Source organism: Gigantopelta aegis, chromosome 4 (genome assembly GCF_016097555.1).
Source record: "Gigantopelta aegis isolate Gae_Host chromosome 4, Gae_host_genome, whole genome shotgun sequence".
In the NCBI taxonomy this organism is placed as follows: Eukaryota; Metazoa; Mollusca; class Gastropoda; order Neomphalida; family Peltospiridae; genus Gigantopelta; species Gigantopelta aegis.
The window spans coordinates 98,373,508-98,393,653 of record NC_054702.1 but is presented as its reverse complement, the minus strand read 5'-3'; the positions used below and the strand labels follow the sequence as shown (position 1 = coordinate 98,393,653).

Here is a 20,146-nt window from a genome sequence, read left to right as displayed (position 1 = left end):
CATAGACGCGACAGTAACCATTCAGCTACATAAAAAAGCAGTTAGTTTTAGTAAATTCAATAATGTTTGTTTGTTTGTTTTGTTTGTTTGTTTTGCTTTGTTTTTGTGGGGTTTTTTGTCTGTTTATTGTTGGGTTGTTTTGTTGTTGTTGTTTGTTTGTTTGTTTGTTTTTTGTGGAGGGTTTTTTTTTTTTGGGGGGGGGGCGTCAAAAAAACTGTAGACTCAAGACTACCCTCAGTTTGCAGCCATTATAAGATGATTCCGACTAACAGAGCCTTTTTAAAGATCATAATTAAAATATTAAATTAATTTCAGTAGTATGCCAGTGTCTGGATATCCAATATGTTTGCAGGCATGTGCTAATTATTGCAGAAGTAATTATTTCTTTTACTTCGTAGTATATTTCACTTGGGACATAAATTTGATAAGAACTGGTAACTCATTTATTATCCCCCATGTCTTGAACAACTCATGTCTTTTTAAAATAATAACGTAATTCAAACAGAGGCGGCGGCGAGAACATACTATGATCGTCCGTATCAAGAAGTCGGAATGTGATGGACCAGCCTACATGTACGTTCTTGCATAGAGTGACTCTACATTTACAAACTGACATGGTTTAAACTTTAAAATATTTATTTTTAGCATTAAATTATGAAAAATGCTATTGTTAGAATCCCCATGCCATATTCTACCAAAGACCTTACAGCCAACGTATCTGTCACTTTCCTGTTATTTATCAATTGTTGACCTCTTGTGTCGGCAAAATCAGGTCTTATGGACACAATAATTTTATGGGGGGTGGGGGGGGGGGGGGGCGGATTTAGCTCAGTCGGTTGATCCAATAGCCGATAATTTATTAAGCAGTGTGCTCTAGTGGTGTCGTAAAAGAAAATTAATCTATAATTTTATATTCACTACCTCGGTTTGGACCGGAGGGACAAAACGAGGGTATATCACTATTTACGAAAGGTCATGTGATTGACAAATAAGAATACAAATATATTTTCATTGTGTAATAATTGTAAATATGCTCCGTCCCTAATCTCCTGGGAAATGCAGCACATGTGCCTGGCGTTATCATCTTGAAATGCGGCACAAGAGAGAACAGAGATAGATTGTTTCATATATTTTAATAACATGCAATTGGTCCCACGTGACTGAAAGCAACAACAAATGAATTTATACACGATATACAATATACTTATAGTCCGTCCCATCATTCTGTTAAAATGAATTTTTTTTATGTTTTTTTGTTGTAAATAATCAGTTTGGTTTGACGTAAGAAGAAAAGTAAAAGTATTTTGGAAATAACAAAACAAAATAATACTATTTCTGTGTGCAATTTACAAATCAATCGGCTCAGAAATAAATAGCTTGTAGTAAATTTCACAGTATAAAAAAAGGCGTTCCCCGTGGGACGGACTATAGATACAATTACGATATATACTGGGAAATTATTAATATTGGTGTATGTATTCCTGTAATGTTTTAAAGCATGCACATAGATGTTATAAAGAAAAGACATATAGAATACAAATGCAAACAAATAAAAACAAAAGTACGAAAAAAAGAGAAAAGTACACAGAGAAAAGTAATGAACGCGCACACACAAAATTTCTTGCACAGAAAAAGAGAGAGAGAGAGAGAGAGAGAGAGAGAGAGAGAGAGAGAGAGAGAGAGAGAGAGAGAGGGAGAGAGAGTGAGAGAGAGAGAGAGAGAATGAGAGAGAGAAAAGAAAGAATGAAAGAGAGAAAGAGACAGAGAGAGAGAGAATGAGAGAGAAAAGAAAGAATGAAAGAGAGAAAGAGACAGCCAAACACACACACACACACACACCAGCATTAAATAATCTGTTCTATATACTCGTATTTCCAAATCAATAATTAAATATAGTGTCTCGAGGGATGATGTTTATTCATATATCCACTTTTTGCACTTCCCAAAGCAGTGGTAATGGCGGGAAATATATTGATGGAAAGAATCGAACAGAATTATCTACATAGCCAGTTATATTAACTTACCTTTCGGTGTGTGTGTGTGTGTGTGTGTGTGTGTGTGTATGTATGTATGTATGTGTGTGTGTGTGTATGTATGTATGTATGTATGCATGTGTGTATGTGTGTGTGTGTGTCTGTGTCTGTGTGTGTCTGCGTCTCTCTCCCTCTCTCTCTCTCCCTCTGTTTCTGTGTGTGTGTGTGTGTGTGTGTGTGTGTGCGTGTGTGTGTGTGCATTCCCAGTGCACAATCGTCGGAATTGGGAGCCAGTGTCCCCCTGTTCGCCTCCCCATACTTCAAACACTTATAGTGGAGGCAGCATGTTTCTTTATTCTCCTTTTTGACCTGGCTTTAGTTGGAAGACTAATAATCCATTTCCTATATTTTGACGTGTATTTGTTCTTAAAATATTCCTGTCATACGATTCGAGGAAAGGCAGTTGGTAGAACGCGGAAATGGCGAAGATGTGCGTGGTTAGTGACTAAATGCCGATATAACGGACATAATGAGTGTGATTAGTTTGACCACTTGACGGCAAATTGAAGTGTGAGGTAATTAAATCAAATATCCATGTTTTAATGAGAAAAGCAGACAACCACAGTCACGATAAACTGCAGTAGTTATACAGAATGGTACCTTGGCTTGCAAAGATGCCCCCTCCCCTTCCCTGCTCAAAGAGAATTAAAACAAAAAATATATATATTCTCCTGATGAACATAACTCGAATCCCACGAAAACGTTCGTCCGCCAGTCTGGACACACACACCCTCCACACACACACACCCTCCACACACTCATACGCGCGCACACACGCGCACACACACGCACACACACCCTCCACACACACACACACGCACACACACACACACTCCACACACACACACGCACGCGCGCACACACACGCACGCGCGCACACCCTCCACACACATACACCCTCCACACACACACACATACGCACACACACACCCTCCACACACACACACACACACACACACCCTCCACACACACACACACACTCACATCTTCACCCCACCTCCACCCCGCATAATTTCCTCCACACGCTCCTCGACTACCGTACTTCCAGGTTGCAATAACCCAACAGACGTGTGTATCTCAATGGCAGTACACTCGCCTTAGATACCATGGGTTCACACACCCTCCACACACACACACCCTTCCAAACTTCCCTACGACTGGTATATCATAGTCGTGGTACGGACCACTTACCACTAACCACTGTCCTGGACAGACAGTCCAGATAGTTGAAGTGTGTGTCCATGACAGCGTGCTTGAACCTTAATTGGACATGAGCACGAAAATAAGTTGAAATGAAATGAAAAGTCGTGGTATGTACGGTCTTTGATGAAGAAATATGCTATGTAGCGGCAAAGGTTCTCTAGATCTAATAAGAACGTGCTACGGTGATCATTTCCACTGCTTTGAAGTTAAACGGGGTTTTTTTAACGACACTACTAAAGCACATTTGATTTATTGATCATCGGCTATTGGATGTCAAACATTTGGTAATTTTGACATATAGTTTTAAAGAGGAAACCCGCTACCTTTTCCATTAGTAGCAAGAGCACCATCCCACAGACAGGATAGAACATACCATGGCTTTTGATACACCAGTCGTGGTGCACTGGCTAGAACGAGAAACTGCTAAACGGGAACACCGACGGGGGTCGATTCTACATCGATCGCGCATCAGGCGAGCAGTTTACCACTGGGCTCCGCCCCGCCAGTTTTTGTTTGCTTTGACCTAAGCAGACGACACCAAAACAGGACGAGAAGCTCGGCTTATCGGATAGTCATTGATTGCTTGCCACATTCTTCTCTTCATCTAGCAGACGTCAATACAAATTTGTGGGGTTACACTAGAACATCAAATACGAAGGACCTACTTGATAGTTCATTACCCTTATGATAATTAGTTATTTCAATAATTATATTGACTTGATGCTACATTGATGGATTAACGTTTTACACACACTGCTACTCTTGCATTCATCGGCCTCGGTTGGTGTAGTGGTTAAGCCATGGGACATAAGGCTGATTAAAATTAGCTCTACTGGTCTGTAGATTTTGCAAGTAAGGTTTTGATTGGTCGAATGAAAGGTCAACTGGACATGAGCTCCAACGGGCTGCTGTTAGATCCACATGTAATAGTGGAGCTACTTTTAATTAGACATCTACGACTGGTACCTGTTTTGTTTACAAAATATCATGAAAATAGAAGATTTGATCGTTCGAAGTTATTCCTTTAATTGGTTGACTAAAGGCTAATTTGCAAAAGCAATACATGTCTACGGATTTAGCAAACATCAGTAGCTCGGACAGCATGTGACAGTGTCGGCTCACTAAGAAATTAAAGATTCTAAGTGGCTGTGTGTGTACTGCCAACGTGCTACGGTGTCTGTTCCTAATTTGCTCTGTCGGTGTCGGAAAGTGTGAATTCCGGTGTAACGAACAGAATAACACTGATGTACGTTTGTTCCCGACAATTGTGGTCAAATGGTGTAACTCGTAGTAACGACGGTCGTTGTAACGAGGTCTGACTGTGTGTGTGTGTATATATATATATATATATATATATATATATATATATATATATATATATGTGTGTGTGTATGTGTGTGTGTGTGTGTGTGTGTGCACGCACAAACACAGACCGACATACATACATATATACATACATACATACATACATACACTACCCACTGCTTCATGTATGTAGGCGGGATCGACCGCGTAGTTTATAGGCCCCATGCATATAGCAGTTAAAGAGCATCCTTTTTATGGGTGCTCAATAGCTCAAAAGATATCGTGGCAAGTCTGCAAAGTTGCGGGCGATTCGGTGTCACAGGTTCGAGTCCTAGCAACGGCGTGGGACAATTTGTGAGGCCAGAAAGGATTTAATTATTCCCTGTGCCAGTGCGTTAATATCTATGTATGTAACAGTCAGCCTCGACATACATACAATATATAGATAGATATTCATACATCAATACATACCAGCCAGTGCCAGGTCTGCCCACTGTTTGGTGCACGTAAGGGGGATCGACCGCGTAGATTGTAGGCCCCATGCATGTGATTGAGCTAAAGAGCATCCTTTTTATGGATGCCTCGATAGCTCAGAACGCATCGTGGTTACTCTGCAATTTGCAGGCGATTCGGTGCCACAGGTTCGAGTCCCAACAACGACATGGAACAATTTGTGAGGCCAGAAAGGATTTAATTATCCCCTATGCCAGTGCGTTAATATCTATGTATGTAACAGTCAACCTCGACATACATACAATATATAGATATTCATACATCAATACATACATACACACACACACACACACACACACACACACACACACACACACACACACACACGTGGAGTGTCATTCCCGATTTCGACAATTTCCAGGAAGGTCGATTAATCACTGTGGAACATTATTTCTGTCAATATTTTTCATTCTGTTGATGATACAGTTGTTATTGTTTTGTTTTTACTCATTTTTATTGTTTGAACTACCGATTGTAATGTTTGCCCAATTTATTCAGTATTATCATATAACCATTCCCCACAGCTAATATACCCCTACCTTGAAGAGTAATATATATACAATATCTTTTACCCTGTTAAGGAACGATTTAATAGGCCTACATAATGAACAATACTGATGAACAGATATACACTATTTATTTTAATGAGTGTGCCTGACAACAGGTTGTACGAATTACTTTAATACATCAATGTAGGAGACAAAATAATAACTTTATATATTAAGAGATTTCGTAGAATCATATCTTGTAAGCAGATATGTTGTTTTTCCCATTGCACCCATTGCTACGCGTGGTAAATCCAGTTCTGTCTCCGGGGAAAGTGTACATTAAGAACATAATACTGCTAGCTGAAAACTGTATAGACTATTGGTACGTGTTAATGCTAACTCTCCTGTAACATTCTCTTGGGGATTTTAATTGAGGATTTTTTTAAATAGGATATATTTATAGACACCTAATCATGCATATGCATTTGATTAAACAATATGCTACTGGTGTCGTCGAATTTTTATTTATATGTTTTCATTCAATTAAGTGTACATCACGTAATACAATTTACCGAGTAGTTTTTCAATTTTCATTTAATGTGATGTAATGCTAGCTTAAAAATAAAGTTAGTCTCGCGAGATTTTCGCATTACTAAATTTGAACGAGCGAGACAGCTGCTTGGATTTCAAAAGTATAATTGACGTCGCGGGTTTCATTTCTGTGACAGATACAACAGTGCGAAATAAGCATTATCTCTCGAAGGGTTAAGACGTCCCTAGTTCCATCCAGACCAATCTTAAAGTCGCTCTTTCATCCATTCGTAAAGATCAAATAAAAACTTTGACAATGTGTGTGTGTGTGTGTGTGTGTGTGTGTGCATGTGTGTATGTGTGTGTGTGTGTGTTGGCGGTGGTGGTGATCTGTCTGTTATTATTTTAGGTTTTTTTATTGAGTGGTTTATTTTTTGTATACATGAGATAAATTATTATGTGGTATTCTTTCAGACTAACATCAGACTTTTTTTTAATTTTGCAGAACAAGCTACAATAGTTCATATAGAGAGAGGCATTTCACGGACTAGTTCAGGTTATATAGGCCTACATATAATACCATTTTAGACTATCGTTTACATCCCGTGGTATTTTAAATACAGAACACTAGATGTCATGTCTAAAATGAAAATAATAACAGCAAACGATATAACGAATTGAATATATGGAATATCAAATAACTATGGCATAATAAAAATAACAACTTGTTATAAATATGGCGGGTGCACATTACACTTATTACCAGTAACCAGATGATTGGTTTGTTGCGACATTTACTTGCGTAGAAAAAAAATAATACATCGTCGTCAGTAGTTTAATTGTTGAATCGACAAACTTAGGGTTGGTATGTACTGGGTTCGCATCCCAGTAAAGAATCCTATCCTGGGTGAACTTTTACGGCTCAATGAGGTGTCAGGCAACTACACCGACTTGTCTCTCACTGTGCACTAACAGCTAAATATCAACATATCGTTCTATTCTGTAATGGAATATAACCACAAATATCACGCTAAAATGAATGACAGGAAGGAAGAACGGAAATGTTTTATTTAACGACGCACTCAACACATTTTATTTATTGGTTATATGGCGTCGGACATATGGTTAAGGACCACACACAGATATTGAGAGAAAAAATCCGCTGTCGCCACTTTATGTGCTACTCTTTCCGATTAGCAGCAAGGGAGGGAGAGGGAGGGAGGACGGATAAAAGCAAAGGAATGCGTGAGAGAAGAAAAGAAATTAGGAGAATGATAACGACAAAGAGGAAGTAAGATTGGATTCTTAACACGTCTTGTCAAATCTTAACAAATCAATGTGCGGATTTAACTACGGCACGGAAACACGTCTCGACGATAATCTTAAACAGCAGGTACAGCTACGTGAACTTTCACGTGGGATATGAGTCGTAAGACAGTCCGGAAACACAAGGGGACACGATAATGATTTCGACCAATTTCTCAGTAGGCCAGGATATCGCACAAAACACCAAATCTGCCGTTTCACTCCGTCAGTTGGCGAATATAAAAGCAGGTGAAGTTGTGATCGTTGTCACATTTCCCATCACATCAACAAGAAAAAAGTTGTACGTGCTACATTATCACCATCATCTACCATGAAGATCGCCATTGTCTTTCTGATCTGCGCTGTACTGGGTTCCTTGGTGTTACCGACGGACGCCTGGCACCATCACGGATGTTGTAAGAAATGCGGCCACTGCCACGGCCACGGGTCCTGCTGCTCCAAGTGCAAGTCGTGTGGATCGTGCAAGTCGTGCGGTTGTGACTAGCGACGCCGTCGACATCATCATACACAATGTCGGGAGGCGCATGGTGTGTTGTGCTGCAAACACTACATCACATGACTAGGGAAATAATCCAACTTCAGTTTTGTATTCCACGTACATTTGTTTTTATAAAATATAAAAAATAAAAACATTGAAATAAAATTAAAATAAAACTTGTGGGTTTTTTGTTATTCGTTTTTTCTTCTTTATTCACAGTATCCCTGTTACAGACCTGTCCCCAACCAGGGTGAAATTAAAGGACATGCAGTCAACATGACCGTGACCGAATGAATGAATGAATGTTTAACGACACCCCAGCACGAAAAATACATCGGCTATTAGGTGTCAAACTATGGTAATGCAAATAAATAAAGTGATGATCAACATCAACACAAAAACTCAAGACCCAAACAAAAATAGTGTAAAGAACTGTGCAAAAACACAAATATCACAGAATTTTACGGATACTGAATTTTACTCAAAACTTCAATTTTGTGCTGTATTGGCCATTCTCAAAGAGAATGTTACACCTCTGCACCACGGTGAGGTTACAGCACACGCTGGGGCGACCGTGACCGATTACAAATAACAGGCGTTCAATAAATGCTAAAGTGAGCACTTAAAAATAAAATAACTTGAGGAATAGCTCCACACAGGAAAAAAAATCTAAATTATACAATGTTGGGTGAAAGCAACTTTTACTGTCATTACAAGATAATTTTGTTTGAATGTTGTTTTGTTTTGGAAAACCAGACAATATGATCTTAACTTTGACATGTAGCCTACTAAACTTTGATGGGGGAAAATTGAATGGTAGACCTTAGTTGTTAGCAGAACAGAAAAATTCAGTTGAAAAAAAGAATAGGCCTACAGCAATAATGTAATTATTATTGTGTGTACAGTATAATTGAGGAAAGAATACAACCCAAGTATATCCAGATAATTCATTGACATTGAAATAAAACTACCCCTGGTTGAGTAAGTTTATAGAGTACAAATTTTGCAGGAGTAGAAACTTGTAAAAAGGAAGCTCCCTTCAATGTTAAAATAATAATAATAATAATAATAATAATAATAATAAATAATTAAATAAAGCTTTCAAGATTATTATCCTTGGTGTTATTTTTGTTTGTTTTGTAAGCTTTTATTATACTAAAACAATTACATATCTATCTTGCAAAGTATGTTTAAAATGTTTCATTTTAGGAATATTGTTTGTTATTCTACATTTATAAAAACATTTTTACCTAGTAACAAAAATAAATCAAATATTGTATCTGTTGTAATGTTGTTTTTTCACTCCCAATAAAATTAATTCGGCATCCAGAGACAAATTATGAATAGGAGTACAATTGTCCATTAGAAACTGGAGAAAGTCATTCCGGAACGTGTTTTGTGATTTTTGAAAAACAAAGTCTTACCAAATCATAGGAAAATTAAATACGATCTTCATTAGAGCCAATGCCCCACGATTGGTATATCAAAGGCTGTGGTATGTGCTGTGCTACTAATGGAAACATGTAGCGGGTTTCCTCTCTAAGACTATATATGTGTCAGAATTACCAAATGTTTGACATCCAATAGCCGATGATGAATAAATCAATGTGCTCTAATGGTGTCGTTAAACAAAACAAACTTTTAAAGTTTAGGTAATATACAAATAATATAATTTTAGGCTATTGTTTACATTCTGTGGTATTTTAAATAAAGAACACTAGAGACTGGCTAAAATGTCAGGTCTAAAATGATAATATTATTAACAGCAGACGATATATACACAAAGAAAAAAGTTAAGCACCCATAGATATAATTAGTACTGAAATAGCCCCATTCGTAAAAACTGCAAATTACGTGACGAATATGTCAAGAATGGTGTTCCATCGAAATAATAGGAGAGTACAATGACAACTGTGACGTCCCACAAAAGAACGACATGCACGTGCACCATGCCACCCATGCTTTGCTCAAAATGCAGTATCAATACACTGCAATTGTTGACACTTAACTTCACTGTCTTGCATTGTTGAAGTTTAATCGTTGAATATGGCACGTCGACGGTTATCAGAAGCCCAAAGATGGCGTATTATTGGTATGCATGCTACCGGCATGACCTTCAAAAGTATAGGACGTGAACTGGGGTATCATTACACCGTAATCAGCAGACTGATACGAAAACACGGGCATACCAATGCTGTAAAGGATCTCCCACGGTCAGGGAGACCGCGCATGACGTCACAGCGCGAGGACAGGGCCCTGCTTCGGCTCGTACGTCATCAACCTTTTGCTACGTCTCTTGTTCGGAACAGCCAATGGTTACCCAATAGACGGATGTCAGCCAGACCAGTGAGGAATCGTATTAAATTTGCGGGATTGAAGGCCAGAAGGGTCATCAAGCGTCCCTTTCTTGCCGATCATCATGAGAGACGCCGTTTAGCGTGGTGTTTGGCCCGGAGAGGTTGGAATCTGAGGTCCTGGCGAAGAGTCCATTGGCCCGACAAAAGCCGGTTCCTGATCCATGTCACAGATGGCCGATTGAGAGTTTGGAGGAATAAAAAGGCTGCCTACACACCCAGAAACATACGACCTACGACCCCGTATGGTGGAGGTTCAGTAATGGTTTGGGGTTGCCTGTCACATGATTGTAAGCGCTGGATCTTGTCACCATCCAAGGCAACCTCAATGGTGATCGGTACATTCGTAACGTCCTGCAACCAGTTGTTGTGCCGCATTTTGACAACCATCCACTCGCCACCAGACCTCTGTACATGGATGACAACGCTAGGCCACATAGTTCCCGAGCAGTGACAGCTTTACTCCAAACTGAAGCTGTGGCGACCCTGCCCTGGCCGGCCATGAGTCCTGACCTAAACCCGCTAGAGTATTGTTGAGACATCTAGGGGCGTCGTGTACAGGCACTGACCCCACCTGTACAGACTCTGGCACAATTAGAGGCAGCTCTTCATCGAGAATGGCAGCAGTTATCCATGCAGCAGATCAGACGACTTACTGGAGGGATGAGACGATGGGTGGAAGCTGTCACCCGGGCACCTGGCAGGTTTACCTGCTATTGATGATTTGTGCCATGAATGTCATATGTGGACTTCAAATGACATTTTTCATCATCAATCATGATGTTGACTTGTGTTTCTGACTCTGCACCTCCATACTTATTGTGCCTCAGTTTTTGGCTCAAATACAGCATATTGGAATTCTTCTCAGAATCATTATTAAAAGTTCAAAACTGGATACATCTGTTATGTTTTCTTACTGTCAAATATGTATTCTTGCAAAACACATTCGTTTTTCCGAGGTTACGTTGTCAGGCTTTCAACGCCAAATCTCGTAAGACAAGTCATTGTGAAAAATACAGGGGGTGCTTAACTTGTTTCTTTGTGTATACAACGATATTGAATACCAAATGACTGTGGCATTTCTATGTTTGAGATACTCAAACCAACACTTTGTCATACGACTAAGTTTTGAACACCAGACTTAGGGTTGGTAGGTTCGCACCCAGGAACCGGTTCATATAGTGGGTGAACGTTTAGGGCTCAACGAGATGTAAGACAACTACACAGACTTCTGTCTGACTAAGTACTAACACCTAAAGATCAACTCACTGTTCTAATCTATACCCAGAAAAGCGTGCTTGAATCTTATTTGAATAAAAGCAAATATTTCATGCTAAAATGAATGAGTGGAATGATACTGGGGTATTAAAGCGCAAACCAAAAAAGAGTTAGGAGTAACACAGACAACACAGACATAAACCAAAAGGGGAGAGGAGAGACACGGGGAGAGACCGAACGAGAGAGAGAAAGAGAGAGAGAGAGAGAGAGAGAGAGAGAGAGAGAGAGAGAGAGAGAGAGAGAGAGAGAGAGAGAGAGAGAGAGAAAGAGAGACCGAACGAGAGAGATAGAGAGAGAGAGACCGAACGAGAGAGAGAGAGAGAGAGTAGAATACAGACCAATGAATGAGTGAGAGAAGAAAGACATTAGGTGAATGATAAAGATGGGCGAGCGGCTGCATTTAACATAAGGAGGGAAACAGAAATAAAGATGAAGAAAGAGGATACACGAAATGGGGAAAAGAGAACTGCATTCAGTAAGACTGGATTCATAACACATCTTGTCAAGTCTTAACAAATCAGTGTACGGATTTAACTACCACACGGAAACAATTATTTTATTGCTTTAAGCTACAAGCTTATCAACACAGCATATATTCACATACAACACACACACACACACACACACACACACACACACACACACACACACACACACACACACAAGAGAACTCGATTATCAAATTGTACGTCGATCAAATATAAAGAACCTTAGTGAAAACGCACTTTTCATATGTCGTCGAAAAATGTCATGTCAAGAAATAATAGTACATTTAACTGGGGTTTTTGTTGTTGTAAATAACTAGATGTTATCTTGTAAGTAGTAGGCGGGCCTGTATGGCGTCATGACCTACTTTCCGTGACCTTGACCTTGATGACGTCACGGCCTTGTGCCGTGACCTCGTCCTACTGGCCCTGGCATACTTAGACTGGCCTTGACCTTGATGACGTCACGGACTACTGTACCGTGTGCAACGTCCTACTGACCCGGCCCTGACCTACTTAGACCGGCCTCTGACCTACTTAGTCTAGTCCTGACCTATTTACCCGGCCCCGATCCGTCGTATTTAGCAACGCCCGTGCTATCCTGTCTGTGGGAAGTGTAGGATTCCTTGCTACTAATGGGAAACTGTAGCGGGTTTCCTCTCTAAAACTGTCCAAAAGTATGTTTCACATCCAATAGGCAATGATTCATAAATCAAGGTGCTCTAGTGGTGTCGTTAACCTACCACATCTAAGGACTCGGCCCGACGCGAGGTAGTGTGTTTAATTTTAGCGCACTGAATGATGAATGGTTATCACTGCTTACATCCGGGAAGCGGTGGTATCCTATTTTATTGTTGGTGGCAATACTGAACTAGAAGTTACATTCTTAAAGACGTGAAATAAGAAATGATTTAAATGGTGTAAAATAGAATTCTCGTTCTACGCTATCTGATAGCGCATTCACAAGATTATTATTAACTGACCTATTTCGTCACTTTATTCCGCGCTTCGCCGCTCACACATATAACGGTTTAAATGACATGTTTTGTTAACATGCGTTTAGTAGTCAAGTGCGGTCGATTCTTGGAGTCGATTCTTGCACTCAAGATTTGAACAAAGATGAAGCAGGACGTGTGCGCTTGCTCTCTCGAGCTACCCCCCCCCCCCCCCCACCTGGGGGGACTCATTGCTTCTTACGGAGTGTTACTGGAGTACCGCGTCACGTACACCGGGCCACGGGCAACCGTGACCTTGGTGTACGGTGACCCGGTTAAGAAGCCACCGAGGAAGAGAAGAAGGAGGAAGACCGACGCGCCAGGGATGGACCGGGGGGGGGGGGTGCAAAACCGGCAGCTCAACTGCCGGCGGCGGCCCTTTACGATGATCATCCCCGGCACCGATCTACACCGGCGAAACTAGAGGATCCAGCTCAGCCGGAACCAACAGTGGAACCACCAGGGGAAGACCTTAACCAGGCGGTTATGGAGTCGCCCCCACAAACTCCTCTGAACTCAGCCTCCGGGACTCCTACGATGCCACCTCCACCTAGGAAGAGTGCCGCAGTCGAGTCCCAGGCCCGATCGGTAGCCGTTGCGAAGCGGAAAGCGATTGTGTCACCAGGAGACCAACCAGTCAAGCCAGGACCCCCGACGCAACCGCCGAAACCTGTTGTTGAAGCTGAGGAGCAGTGGTCACTCAAGGCCGGCAAATTACCAACGCGCTACTCCCAGCTAGTGAAAACTAACATCGAGGACGTCCGGAGGTTATTCACCCAACCAAAGCTTACCTCCTTCATGCCGCTACCGTCAAGCCCTTCAGAGGGAGATTTCTCCGTCCACAGCGTCACGATGCGGGATGGCCATGGAGTCTGTCTTACCGTACGCCGGAGTGGGAGCTACAATCAAGCACTGCTACTCCCAGAAATGGATAACCCGACCCTCCATCGAGTCATCAAAATCGTAGCCGGGAAAGAGTACCAAGCATTAGCCAAGTTGATTGCAGAATCCACTTACCGGCCGGGCATCCCGCATCTTGACGCCTCCAACTTCATCGGCTCACCGTGACGTCCTCCCCTTTGCCAACCTCCTTCACCTCCGTGAGTACCAACCTCTTTTTTTGGGCTAGTTAGACTTTAAACATTTTGGAAGCAGTTCAAAATTCTTATGTTTATTTTTTTATAAGCAGTCTAACGCATTTTACTTTAGCGCCCGTTCAATTGCTCAAAATCACCTTAAAACTTTTTGGCCGAGCAGTCTTAACTATTTTGGGTTAAATTTTATAGTCCGGACATGTTTTTGGATGCAGTTACTCTTTGTAGACTTAGGTAAAAAACAGGCTTCACCGAGGAATCGAAATTCAGCCAATCAGAGCACGGCTCCCACTCGGTGTACTTCAAGTTTACGAAGTGTCTGCTATTTGGTCCGCGCTCGCGTTGACCTTACTAAATGGCTTTTTTCCAAATTCCGCCCACTTCAAACTTAACCCCCCCCCCCCCCCCCCCCCCCCCTCCTGCTCCGGAGTTAGTCACTGGCGAAGTCAGAGGCTAAATCCGTAGTGGGCGTGCCTGAACCTTTTTGGATAGGGGCACGTTAATACAGTTTCCCATCCCAGTAGTCAAGTGCGAACGACTTCGCGTCCAGCGCTGAGGGTACGTCGTTCGTATCTAATGTGGGGAAATTCTAAAAGTGTCCAAAAGTATGTTTCACATCCAATAGTCAATGATTCATAAATCGAGGTGCTCTAGTGGTGTCGTTAACCTACCACTTCTAAGGACTCGGCCCGACGCGAGGTAGTGTGTTTAATTTTAGCGCACTGAATGATGAATGGTTATCACTGTTTACATCCGGGAAGCGGTGGTATCCTATTTTATTGTTGGTGGCAATACTGAACTAGAAGTTACATTCTTAAAGACGTGAAATAAGAAATGATTTAAATGGTGTAAAATAGAATTCTCGTTCTACGCTATCTGATAGCGCATTCACAAGATTATTATTAACTGACCTATTTCGTCACTTTATTCCGCGCCTTCGCCGCTCACACATATAACGGTTTAAATGACAGGTTTTGTTAACATGCGTTTAATAGTCAAGTGCGAACGACTTCGCGTCCAGCGCTGAGGGTACGTCGTTCGTATCTCATGTGGGGAAATTATATTTTTCTATTATTTTTAAAACAAAATAATAATTTATAGTTTGTTTTTATTTTACTTATTTACTTACTTATTTATTTGTTTATTTATTTATTATGTTACGATTTTTTTTTTCAAGCATCCTCTAATAACCCTGTGGGGACGGGACGTAGCTCAGTGTTCCCTTGATGTGGGTCGGTCTGGTATATATCCAGCCAATGCTCCACAACTGGACAACGGTATGTACTATCCTGTCTGTGGGATGGTGTAGGATCCCTTGCTGCTATTCAAAAAGAGTAGCCCATGCAGTGGCGACAGCGGGTTTCCTCAATCAATATCTGTGTGGTCCTTAACCATATGTCTGACGCCATATAACCGTAAATAAAATGTGTTGAGTGCGTCGTTAAATAAAACATTTCTTTCTTTCTTGTATAACCATAAATAAAATATGTCGAGTAAATAAAACATTTCCTTCCTCGTAAAATAAAGATTAATTGAACACAAATATTTTATTTTGTTTTAGCCATAGGAAAAGAAAGACATATTTGTCTCGAAGAAAGGAATGTTTGTTAAGAAGAAAGGCATGTGTGTTAAGGAGAAGAAAGGAATATTTGTTAAGGAGAAGAAAGGAATATTTGTTAAGGAGAAGAAAGGAATGCGTGTGTGTGTGTGTGTGTGTGTGTGTGTGTGTGTGTGTGTGTGAAAGATCCCCAGCCCATTGCTTTGAAGAAAGAACGCGTGACTGTAACTGAACGCTCCGACCTAAACTATGATCTTTTAGCTGCATTTTAAGCACAAGTATTTCCCTAGAGTACAAGCCTTTTTACAGGGCTTTTTAATTACCAAATGGGTAAATACAGTGGTCGATCTAGGATCGATCCCCGTCGGTGGCCCATTAAGCTATAGCCAACTAGTGTATTATGTCTGGTATATCAAAGATCGTGGTATGTTCTGTCTTGTACACACAGCTCTTGCTACTATAAAGTAGCGGTAGAAATATCCAATCACAAATCTAGTCATAGAGTAAACAAAAACAAAAAAACCCGCAATGTTTTGGTTTTTCATTTATTTCTAAAATTACAAATCACTGACACATATATAAAATGGGCACACATTGGGTTACATCGAGAGGCCTTAAGGGCGACATGTGAATAATATGAGTGTTCATTTCTCTTCATCATCGTCGTCCTCCTCATCGTCGGTATCGTCGTCGTCTTGTTCATCCAAATATTCGCCGATCCATGAACGATACTGTTTTAATTTAGAACGAATCTGTGGTCTCACATCTTTGTCTGGATTCACAAACTGTAAAATGTTTCTGGTGTTGGGACCTTTGTCAAAGTAATGCATATAGGTCATAAAGCGAGAGTACGTGTCTTTAAATAACTTCCATTGCAATGTCCTCATGTTTCTTTCAATGGCATCTTGGGACATGTTTTTTTCTTCGTAGCGTTTCCTCTTGCTTTCGATATAGTCATGATTGATGTCGAATTCACGTTCCACCATGAGACGAATGCCTTCGTTTTCCAGGTCGGGCGACGGCTCTTCTTATTTTTCATTTCCCTCTTCGCACGTTTTAAATCACAGATGTCGCTGCAAGTCGCTTCCGTCTTTAAAGACCAGACCACACGTATCGCAAGACTGCATCCTCTTGACTTTTTTCAGATAGGGTTCTACCTCATCATCTTCTTCGTCGTCACTTTCGTAGGCGGGTATGCCTGGTAGTTTTCTCTTGAATGCGTTTCTTTGCATGATTTGCATGTAGAGCTCTTTCTTCGTCGGTGGCTGCAACTCTTCCGAGACATTCGCCGTTACGTTCGTGCTTTTATACCATTCGGACGGCCCCGTCTCTAAACCATTAGGCCGAAGACGCCAATGTTCGGGCGTGGTCGGTTTCAAGTCCACCAAGAGATATCCGTAGGGCCTGTGGGTAGCTTCCTCAAACCGCTGCATGAAATGACGAGTATTTCCAGGATACATCTGCTGTGCCAAGGTTAGGACTTTCTGCTTGTCGATGGGGTTGTTAAACAGTGCCAGGTAATGACAGTTTCTTCTCTGTGTCGGGTCCTTGCTGTGATACAAGTTCTGGTTGATGGCAATCACAGAGAGATTTCTGTGGTGACTTCCTTCTGTGAACAGGTCGGTGATACGAGGGTCTTTTCCAGCTGTAGACATCAAGTCGTCCAACACGATGAGATTTCTGACTCTGGGATCCAAATAACGATCCTTTTCCAAATTATCGGGTATGCCTTGAACAAATTTCACTCGAGCAACCATTTTGATCGTATCATAGAGGGGTTGCCATCGTTTGTAGAGCCAGGTGATGCGCTGGGGAGGCGGGTGGATTTTACCATCCCTTAGCAGTTTGTACAACTAAACTGTCTTTCCACACGACGTGGGTCCCGACACGATCATGGTGAACGGATGTAACAATCTTAGGGGCTGCTGCTGCTGTGGTGGTGGTGGTGGTGGTGGTGGTGGTGGCTGCTGCTGCTGCTGTTGCTGCTGCTGCTGCTGCTGCTGTGGTGGTGGTGGTGGTGGTGGTGGTGGTGGTGGCTGCTGCTGCTGCTGTGGTGGTGGTGGTGGTGGTGGCTGATGCTGCTGCTGTGGTGGTGGTGGTGGTGGTGGTGGTGGTGGTGGCTGCTGCTGCTGCTGTGGTGGTGGTGGTTGGTGGTGGTGGTGGTGGTGGTGGCTGCTGCTGCTGCTGTGGTGGTGGTGGTGGTGGTGGTAGACCTTTAGCATGTTTTTGTTGAAAATGTCTTAACATGGCGTCTCTCCTCGAGAATGTGAAACCACATTCTGAACATGTGCTCTGCATGACGACTCTAAATGAAATGACGATATCTGACCCACATAGTTCCTTTTATAGCTTATTTAGAAATACTTCTGCAGTTTCGGGGCTTTCCAACCCGTACCACTTTGTTGTTGTTGTTGTTGTTTCCGTTTCAGATCGGCTTTGGCTTGCTCTACCACTTGTTGTGTTGGGGAGACCATGACGACTTTGGGTGTCGGGGACTTGTTCTGTTCCTCTTTTTCTTTTTTCCACGTGGGATCGTAGAGTTCTAGACATCGATCCACACTGTACATGATCTGACTTTTCCCACCACCTTGCACTGGAAAATGAGGTTGAAGTTTACCTTCTGCCTGCAGTTTATAGAAACGGGTCCACTTATCCACGTCGGGTACATATAACTTGTACTGGTCTGACATGTTGCTCCTCTGAAAGTTCTACCTCAAATGACGAGTTTTCCAAAACTATTTTACTTATATACCTTATGACACATAAAGATATGGTACAGGAATGCTTGAATGTGTGTGATACGTATGACCAGTGTCCCTCCTCCCAAGCACAAATCTCATCGAGCGAGCTCCCAAAAATAATCGTTACCAAAATATTACCCTTTACCAGTGTTACTACCATAGGGACACGCCCAGAGACACACTCATGGACCCAGGACATAAATAAGAAAGCAAAACCTGTTATTCACGGTTTTATTCACAACATACAACATGAAAACATAGCACACAAGTGTCTAAGGACATCTTGGAGAGAGTCTGTAATGTTCCATCACTGGGTCGTCTGTTTTCTTCCATCGATAGACGCGAAGTCCGCAACAGTAACAGGTGATGGCATCGTGGTCTCCCGTGTAGTAGAAACCGGCCTTGGCAAGTTCTTTTGGTTTTTGACGTAATTGTATGGGCCACCGAGCATACGTCAGCATCCGGGCATAGAAATGTCTCATTTCGGGACAATGACAGAACACGTAACGTCTCGAATAGCAATCTTCCTCACAGGCAGCATCTGTTTCACAGGCAGCATCTGTTTCACAGGCGGCATCTGTTTGGTCCACGGCTTCTTTGATTTCACCATCTTCATCCATAGTGTCACAGGCAGCATCCGTTTGATCCATGAAATGTTCTTCTTCTGGTTTGGTAGCCACTCTTTTGATTTTATGTCTTTCTGAACATTTGCAGACCAAGACGTCGTACTGCTGCTGCTACTAAGACTGCTTGAATATCCCGATGCCATCTTCTTCGTTCCACATAGAGTGCAACAAGACACAAGAATGTCAGAATCATAAAACACGTCTGTTCTCTAGCACAGTCACAAAGCAAATGAAGTGTAAACCATAAATCCATTCTTTTATACCTTCGAGTTCATCCAAAACAAAACTCGTTCACCACTGGTGACACTCGTTAGGGTTGCAGAAGTTACACTGAAGAAATCCCATCTGGTTTTGATGGTCGTCTTGCATGGCGCAGGGCACAATCGAGTTCAGCTCTGGTACAAAGTCACACATGACTGTGAAACAGCCTTTCAGTTTCTCCCATTGTTGTAGAGAAAGGAATATTCCCTTCTTCGAAGGTTTCACGGATTTAGTTTCATCACACCACCACCACTGACGCAAGTCCACCCCAGCAAAGTTCTTGTCGACGCTGACTTGGACGTTGGCACCAAGATGTCTGAACAATTTGTCGTCTTTCCCCTGGTTTAATGCTGAAATTGTTTCGTCAATTTGGCTTTTACATCCACACAGTTCGATCCACTGTTTAAGACTAAGGACAATACCTCGCTTGGTGGGGAAAGTTTTTCCATTGTCACTGTCAAATTTCCTTATGTGAATAGCAGTGTCCCCTTTCCATAACTTGGCCACCACGTAGACGTTAGTTCCAAGTTCTAGACGGCATCTCACTTCATCACTTGTGGAACAGGCCATCTCTGGATTGCACGTAGATCTGATCGTTTTCGGCGAGCGAATAACAATTAAACCGTATCTAGCCTTTTTATACTCTTTCGTGCCACTCTAAGTAGGTCAGGGGCCGGTCTAAGTAGGTCAGGGGCCGGGTCAGTAGGACGTTGCACACGGCACAGTAGGCCAGTCTAAGTAGGTCAAGGTCAGTCTAAGTAGGTCAAGACCAGTAGGACGTTGCACACGGCACAGTAGTCCGTGACGTCATCAAGGTCAAGGCCAGTCTAAGTAGGTCAGGGCCAGTAGACGAGGGTCACGGCACAATGCCGTGACG

At 42.0% G+C, this 20,146-nt stretch overlaps 1 pseudogene; it reads left to right on the top strand.

Moving 5' to 3' along the window:
• Positions 1-1,685: 1,685 nt before the first annotated feature.
• LOC121370105 lies at positions 1,686-11,813 on the top strand (annotated as a pseudogene).
• The last annotated feature ends 8,333 nt before the right edge of the window (positions 11,814-20,146 follow it).